Source organism: Plectropomus leopardus, chromosome 22 (genome assembly GCF_026936395.1).
Source record: "Plectropomus leopardus strain MGB_pleo_1.0 chromosome 22, ASM2693639v1, whole genome shotgun sequence".
Classification (NCBI taxonomy): Eukaryota; Metazoa; Chordata; class Actinopteri; order Perciformes; family Serranidae; genus Plectropomus; species Plectropomus leopardus.
In genome coordinates this window covers 11,175,081-11,183,341 of record NC_142197.1, presented here as the reverse complement: position 1 = coordinate 11,183,341, position 8,261 = coordinate 11,175,081, and the positions used below count along the sequence as shown (strand labels likewise).

Genomic DNA, 8,261 nt, shown 5'->3' with positions numbered 1-8,261 from the left:
TATAATGATCTCTTGTTAGGACAAATTGGATATTTTGTAAAGGTAGTGTGCAATTGCAGTTTTAATAACACCAGTTGTTTTTTTTTTTTATAAAAGATATTTTATTGCCTTGTGAAACAGCCAAATAAAACAAGCAGTAAAAGACTGGGTCAGTAAAGCGTTAAATCCTGGATATTATTTCCACCACTATTTGCAGAGGTCGTTCCAGGGTTGCCTTGTGTCTGCAAGTATGTGTGTAGCCAAGACAGTTTTTGGTGGATTTTCACATTTTACTCAAGGAAGATTCAACTTACAGTGTGATTGTGGGTGACAGCAGACCTAACCTCCAAGTCTTTAACATCTTTTTACTTAAATACTTATTTTGTCACCCTGAGGTGAAAACTTGGCTGTCTGTGTCAATGCCTCTGTGCACCATGCACATACATGCACTGTAGAATAGTAGCAATACATTCCTAGCAGTGTCAAAACTCATCAGTAACCCCCAGGGGTGCAGATTCGAGTTACATAACTTGGACTAGAGTCAGACTTGAGTCACACATTTGATGACTTCAGACTTGACTTAATGAAATTAAAAAAAGACTTGCAACTCGATTTGGATTTAACCACCAAAGACACATGACCTCACCTTAACTTGAGCCTTTTGACCTATATATTCCACCGAACCCAAAGATTAAAAAGTATGTTATTTGAGAACAGTCAAGAATAAATTAATTTTCCTTTATTTTCTGAAACAACTAATGTAACCCAGAGATGATTATCTTAGTTTGAACCAATCTAACAGCATCCAATCAAGTTGTAGGAGAGAACTATGAAGAAGTAATGTTACGTCACTGAATGCCAATTGGAAAAAAATTATACCAAAGATAATTTTTTTATGTGCAAAAACTGTGTGGTGGTAAACAAAAAAAAAATTGCAGTATGTAAAATGTGTGGGTCAAAAATAACAGATGGAGACACAACAACCTCTGACTTTGTTAATTTTTGGCATTACATATTGTGAAGAGCGCATTATGACTCGTCTAGGACTTGAAACGTAAAGTTTAGGACTTGGGATTTGAGTGCAAAGACTTTAGACTTACTTGTGACTTGCAAAATGACTTGGTCCTTCTCTTTTGAACTCTTTTTAACATTTGAAGTTGCACTAATTAAGTTATGTCGAGGCTAATATTAACATAACTAACTAATGCTTTAATAATGAAGTAATCTTATGTATTTAAAAGTAAAAGTACAAGTGAATGCTACTAATTAAACAGCAAGCAGCTATAATTCTTAGAAATGTGAACTTTTTTTTCTTAACATGTACACCACCTTAAGAACTGAGCGGACATTACGCTTAAAGAAAATGGTCTGGTCTTTTTCATAACTTAATGGACATAAAAAACAAAATCTAGTTTCTCTTACCTCCCATTCCTCCCTCCTTCCTTCCTCCTGTCTTATTTTGTAGTTAGTAACTGAGATGCTTAGTGGAAATGTAGTAGAGTAAAAGTAGCATATATATTATATATAGGAAATGTTATGAAGTATTATTATTTTGTTACCGTACTTAAGTATTCTTGAGAGTATCTGTAGGCTACTTTACTTAAATTATCTATTTTTGTCAACTTTCTCTTGTACTCCACTACATTACACTTTTGCTTTTTAACAAACTTCTTGTAACAAGTAAACAAAAATGTTAAAACGCATTCATCATTTTTGTAAAATTAAGATATTACTTTGTTGTTAAAATTACATTACTTTTTTGGAAGAGCGCATAGTTTAGGACTGAAAACTAAAAGTTAAGGACTTGGTACTTGACTCGGGACTTGAGTGCAAACACTTGAGACTTACTTGTGACATGCAAATGAATGACTTGATCCCACCTCTCTCTCTCTCTCTCTCTCTGTCTGTCTCTCTCTCTCTCTCTCTGAGCCAACAGGTTGCAGCAGCTTCACCCCCACCCCTCTTCCCAAACTTTTCTGCCCTATAGAAAGTCTCTGTCATTCATCCACTCTTTACACACATTCAAACACGCCCACCTCCTCTTTTACTCAGACACACAGATACACACGTCGATTCTCATGCACCATTCAGTCGATTATCTCTGATAACACCCTCTGCAGGAATACAATATCAATTCCAGACCTCTTTTTTTTCTCCTCCCTTACTCGGATGAAACCTTTTTGCGTATTTTAGGGGATATTTTCCCCCTGTCGACCGTCAAGAGGTCACCTGGATTGGGAAGATAATAATGATTCACTTGTCGGCGGTGGTAAGTGAGATTGTGTGGGCCCATTTTAGGGCCATAGTCAAAACCCATTACTTTAACTGCACTTTAATATGGCACTTTACAGAGTAGTTTTGAATTCTTAACTGCTCAGATACCCTTGTTAAAGCCTTAGTGTCTGGACTAAGGCCAGCACTTTTGATACTGAGCCTTTACTGCTGCTCCTTATAGTACAATTTCTCCTTAAACAGCATTACTAGTGCTTGTTGTTTGTCCATTTTCTTGTTATCTGAATTGCCTGAATGTGATAAGGTACAGTAATTGCTGCAAATGTGCCATTCCACTCAGTCGAAGAACATGCACTTTCAAACACTCTCCATGTTCATGCAGTGCAGATGTCCTGAATCAATACACGTCTGTGTTTTTGCATGTGCACTCCGCTTCTCTGCAGGAGTTAATGCCACAATTTTACACATCCAAACTGGATAGGAGCATAAAAACAAGATATCATGCATTTTACAGTCATGTCAGCTCCAGTGTATTCATGAATAATAAGAGCATACCGGGTTGTTTGTCAGGAGACGGAAGTATGTAGAATGAATTGTGGATTTTTGCCTCCCGTGCATAGACTTGTCTGTGTTCACTGACTGCAAATGCAAAGTGACGTTAAGACAGTGTGCTGTGTGTGTGTGCTTTTATTTGTTTGTGGGTGTTTTAGCTGTAGATCTGAATTTCACTGCACCAAAGACATCATACATTGCAGTTCTGAGCTGTGTGTGTGTGTGTGTGTGTGTGTGTGTGTGTCTGTGTCTGTGTCTGTGTCTGTGTCTGTGTCTGTGTGCGTGTGTGTTTTCACTGTTACCAGTTTCCCACCTACGGGGATAATCCATCCTGTGAAGTGGTGAGGTGGAAAATGCCATTATGTAGAAATAGCTGACGTGCAGTTAGACTTGCAGGGCATGTGATGTGTGAGCAAGTGTGTGTGGTTGTGTGTGAGAAAAGAAGATAGGGAACAGAGAGAGGGAGTATCAGGGACGGAGACAGTAAACTTCATTTTGTAACATTATTTAATCCTCTCGGGGCAGTGATAAACTAAAGGTCTCGGACACAATAAACAAAGTTTCTCCTCAACAAGGCAGGGCAAAGTGCTTGTGATTCCAGCGTGGTGTGAGTGATGGATGAACATGTTTTTGATGTAGGACCAATGCGAGCATGGTGTCTGAGTATCTGACTCGGGTTTATGATCACAGACATGGCAGGAATGTCTTGACGTATTGTTTGAATGAGCTGGGATTTGCAGCATGACTTTATAAATGGCAATGTCTTACTGTCAGTTGGCAAGTCCATTACTTTGGTCCACATTTAAACATCTGAACAGCACAGGCATTCATGGTCTCCAGTGGATGAATTGCAATTTTATTGGTGACCCCCCATGACTTGGCAAATATTTGACAAATGATTTGGTTTATGACCAAGTGCCTACCAAAGTAACTCCAGTCTTCCTCTATTCTCTCTGTTTAGTGCTAATTGGCGATATTAGCATGCTAACAGGCTAAACTAAGATGGTGAACATGGTCAACTCTATAAAGAACCCCAGTAATGAGTCCTAAAACTCAGAAATGAATTAATATTTTAGCACCTCTGGTTTCCTTGTCTCAAAGTCAATGAGTTTTTTGAATGGGTTTTTTGTTAGATGTCTAAAATAACGGCCGTGGTTAACACAAGCTGAAGAGACTTTAACATGATGCTCTGTGTCTTGCACTGCTCTGTTTTGATTTTAAATTCAACCATTGTTTTTAAAATTTTCTTTTGTGTTCTATTTTCTGCTTTATACATTTTTTCCTGTGTGTGTCTTTTGTGATTTTAAGTGTAAAGAACTTTGGTACGTTGGCTATGATAAGTGCTATATAAATAAACTTTATTAATATTATTATCATTATTATTATGTAAAGTATGAACATGCAATTAGAGCATTAGCTGCCTGAGACCATAGTTAGACTGTATGGCTGAGATGCTCAGAGCACTCACTCAAGCATGCCCTATACTGCATCCTGCAAAACCACATCCAGCTAGGTAAAATATTTATTTTTCAGGGAGTCCAATTAGGAAATGAGGCTTCTGCTTTTTCTGTAGGGTCATGTTTTAATTTCACTGAATCATTTGGATGAACTCGGAAACACATTCATGTCAAGCTGAAACCAAAGCTGTTTCATTTTCTGCTGTATTTAAACACTTTACTGAACATTAGGATTCAAATCTTGCCTCAGGAAACTTCCGCCACCTTTGGCCTGTGATGACATCAAAAGAAAAAGCTTTCAAGAAATCATCTCATCAAATTGAAGCCGCTTGCCTGCTGCTTGCTGAACACCCATGCAAACCTATTTAAAAATCCCGCTGTAGGATAGATACAAGACGGTAACTGTGTACTTCTGCACTCGCTGTCACTCATCAAAAGACGCAGTTGCCCTCTCTGCACCTCAGTAATAAGAAGATACATGCAGAGACAGATCTTAGATCAGTATTGGTATGTGAGAGGGAGAGTGTAGATTTTTTGGCTGTGTTACATTAGCGTTTAAGCCCAGCCAGCTCTCACTTCCATCAGAGGTTGTAAACTAGTACGCTTTAAGCCATTCTGGCTTTGTCAGACCAGGTGGTCAAATAACACTGAGGTATTTTCCCAGATTGTTTCACAGTGATCTGATTTTTTTATGGCTTTATCATAATAATTTATGGTCAAATATGCTCACTGGAGGAAACACTGGAAGTGATATATTGGTAGATTTCTTGATGAATGGAATGCGAGTCTTTAAAGCCAAAAGAAATGTTATATTTTCATCTCATGCATATTAGCTGATTGAAGGCAGATCTCTCTTTGATGTAAGGCTCATGAATTTGCAAAAACCACATGCCCACATAGTGTATACATGCACAGACACTTCAGCCCACATGCACACCTCAGTGCAGACATGTGTGACTTAGTAAGCTAATGTAAAACATAACAGCACAAACCATTTCCTAGATCACAGTTAATGCGTTGAACGTGTTGCTCTCTGATGGAGGCGCATTCATTTCAAAAGGGATAATCCGTTACTGCTGCATGATTCCTTTGCCAGCACGATTTAAGTGTTGGATTTACTCTACTTAGGCACTGATTATCCTTACTTAACTGAATGTTGTTGTAGTTCCTGCTATTGTTACATTAAAGTGATCCTCAGTGCACATTTAAAGAAGTATTATAATACTGGGCTGTCTATGCAGTAGAAAGATGCAAATACTTGTGAAACTGATGCTACTTCACCAGAGAAAGCTAAGAAAAAGGAATGTAACTTTTGTTTTTGCGAGAGGTAGAAAATCTACTTGTACCATAATGCATTGTGCAGCAACGGACTAAGAAATGCTCCCACTGGTGGGTCTCAGTTTTTTCAGCCAACGTTTTTGCCAAACAGGGCACCAAAATATGTTTCTTAAAACATTTTGTGGGAGAAATAGGCACTGTAGTACCAAAGTCTTTTTTTTTATATTTGATTAACACTGCCTTGTTTTCTGTTTGGTCTGAGTTTGAGAGAGAGAGAGAGAGAGGGGTGGGTCTTTCTCTTGATCCGCCTCTATACTCTTTGTGTCCATGGTGGCAAGCTTAGAAAAACGCAAAAGTACAATCTGTAGTTTCAGCAACAGCCATAGAGCTTGCAAAACGTTGGAACATGACAGGTGCTGGTAAGATGTACGTAAGTTACCACAGTTCATTTACACAATACTATCCACATTTTTTCATACAGCGCTGGTTAAAAATCTGCAAAATATCCAGGGGCGTGTCTAGGGTGCCGCCTAATTATGACTGGATATCTGTCCGATCAGTTTGAACTGCATGATGAAAAAACTGAATTTTATTGCTGCAATTCAGTCTTAAACCTGAGAGACAGTAATGTTCCAGAGTAGTGTCTAGCCTGATTATTTTTATATACAAATAAATTGATACAACAGTTATAGTTTGTTGTCACAGGCTTATTTATTTTAATGTTTTGGCACATAAGTTTTATTGGCACTTTATACTTTGTATTATACTATTTACTTTTGGTGAAACAAATTCTTGAAAAAGGAATGGAAACTTTATTTTATATTTGGGTGGTATCACTCTGTTATGATTGCTAGGTGTATTTACCTTTTCAAAGGGAAGGTTTTAACCCTCAACACATTCTGGTTGCAGGGGTTCAATTCAAAGTGGTCCATTGAGTTGCATGAATGCAGTGAAGATACTGTTACTTCCATACCTGCTTTTAAATATCCAAAGTATATGTCTCTGTGAGAGATGATATGCCGAAGCAGCTGCAGTGTTTCTAGGGAACTGAATTGCCTCCACTCAGTATATGATGCCAAGTCAAAAGCTGTAGCCTTGGGGCTAATCTCTTTCATGCTAACCTGAAGTTTCCTCTGTCTGTTGAGGTAGAAAAGGAGAAGTTAAATGGAGGTTTTCCTGTATCCCAGAGTTACTGGACCTGCAGTTACTCTCAGACAGATAGTATACTCTCTCCATCTAGATTGCAGTGAAGAACAACTGTGTTGTCACCAATGTGTCTCATGTGTCTAAATGTACCTGTCCTTCTGTCATTTCCTGGAAACACTGCCAAAGGCCATCTTCATTCATCCCACACATCCACTGCTGAACTTTGATCATTTTGTTTTCTGAAGTATTAGTTAAAATGTGTGAGGTTTTTGCACTCGTAGCTAAGGGAAAAAAATACTTCTAATCTAATCAGAAATTTAATACCACCACATTTCAGCCTGCAGATCATTTATACGGTGTCCTTTTTCCACAAATATGCAATGTTGGGGAAGCTTACTTGGCCAAATTATGAGTAAGTGGACTCCTGGGCACTGATATGCAAAGGGCTCCACTGCAAGACACACAGACTTTGTGGTAGTTTTGTATCTATTTATTGTTGTCAAGCATCTTTTTTGGTTTTGTGTCTCTTTTAGGTAATTTAGTGTCTTTATGTTGGCATATGGGTTTCCTTGAGGTTTTATTTTGTCTAATTGAGGTAATTTTGTCCCTGATAGTTTTATGTATTTTTAGGTGGTTTTATACCACTTTGAGGTTTCTTTTTATGTTGTGGTTTTATGTTCTAGTCGCTTTGCACCACTTTGTGGTTGTTTTACCTCTTTTTTTTAATATTTTGTGCCTCTTTGTGGGTTCTCTAGGTCTACATTTCCTTATGGTTTTAAATCTCTTCCTTGTCTGTACCAAGGCCATTCAAAAAAGTTTGGGACATGCGTTTTGACCCTGTGTGAGCTTGCTGTAAGACACATGTGCACTGTAACTGAAGCTGTGATGTTGAAGGGTTACAGCAGACAACAATAGAAATAAAAGGTGCTCTTTGGGTGTGCTCTTTTTAGCCTCCTTAGGTGCACTAGGCCTGACAAAGCTTTTACTTGTACTTGTACACTCGAATTGATGGTGGTCGGTATGCAATAGAGCATTTGCATCGAGAAAGTTTTTGTTTCAGTCTTTTATTACAATCTTTTTTGTTCTAGGATAGTGTGCCAGCTTTTGAGCCTTTCGAGAACTGCAGGTTTCACTGCGGATGTGTTTTACCCCAGTGGTGTGACGTCATTTGAGAGTGTGACCTCTCCTCTTTTGAACCTCCTTAGTTGATACACTTAAATTTGAGCGACATTTTGCAGGTTTAGGCCAGGGGGCCCCCTTACACATTGGGTCCGTTCAGTAACCCATCCATGTTTGCAAGCTACCAGTTACTTAACACTGGAAACAACTGAACTACAGCAAAGCAGCCCTAGAGAGAAATCTAGTTTGGTTAACTAAAACTACTGAGAAAAAGTATTAAACTACTTGAATGTATGTAACAATATATGTATTTAAACTATCACCAAGCTACCGCAAAATGTAGCCTAACTACTAGTTTAATTACATGTAGTTCACTACTACCCAACACTGCAAATTTGCTGTGATGTTTCCATGTTATACGTGCACAAATCATAACAGAGGGTAGGTGGAAACATGGAGCTAAAACATTTTTGACCAAGTGTGATGCAGTTTGCTCAT

General features: G+C 38.3%; 1 protein-coding gene across 4 annotated transcripts in view; it reads left to right on the top strand.

Moving 5' to 3' along the window:
• Positions 1 to 2,021: 2,021 nt before the first annotated feature.
• col7a1l (collagen type VII alpha 1-like) overlaps positions 2,022 to 8,261 on the top strand; it is an 83,838-nt gene continuing 77,598 nt past the window's right edge. For all 4 annotated transcript variants that reach the window (XM_088072527.1, XM_088072526.1, XM_088072525.1 and 1 more), the window contains exon 1: positions 2,022 to 2,248. The gene's annotated coding sequence lies outside the window, so the exon portion shown is untranslated. The remainder of the gene's footprint in view (positions 2,249 to 8,261) is intronic.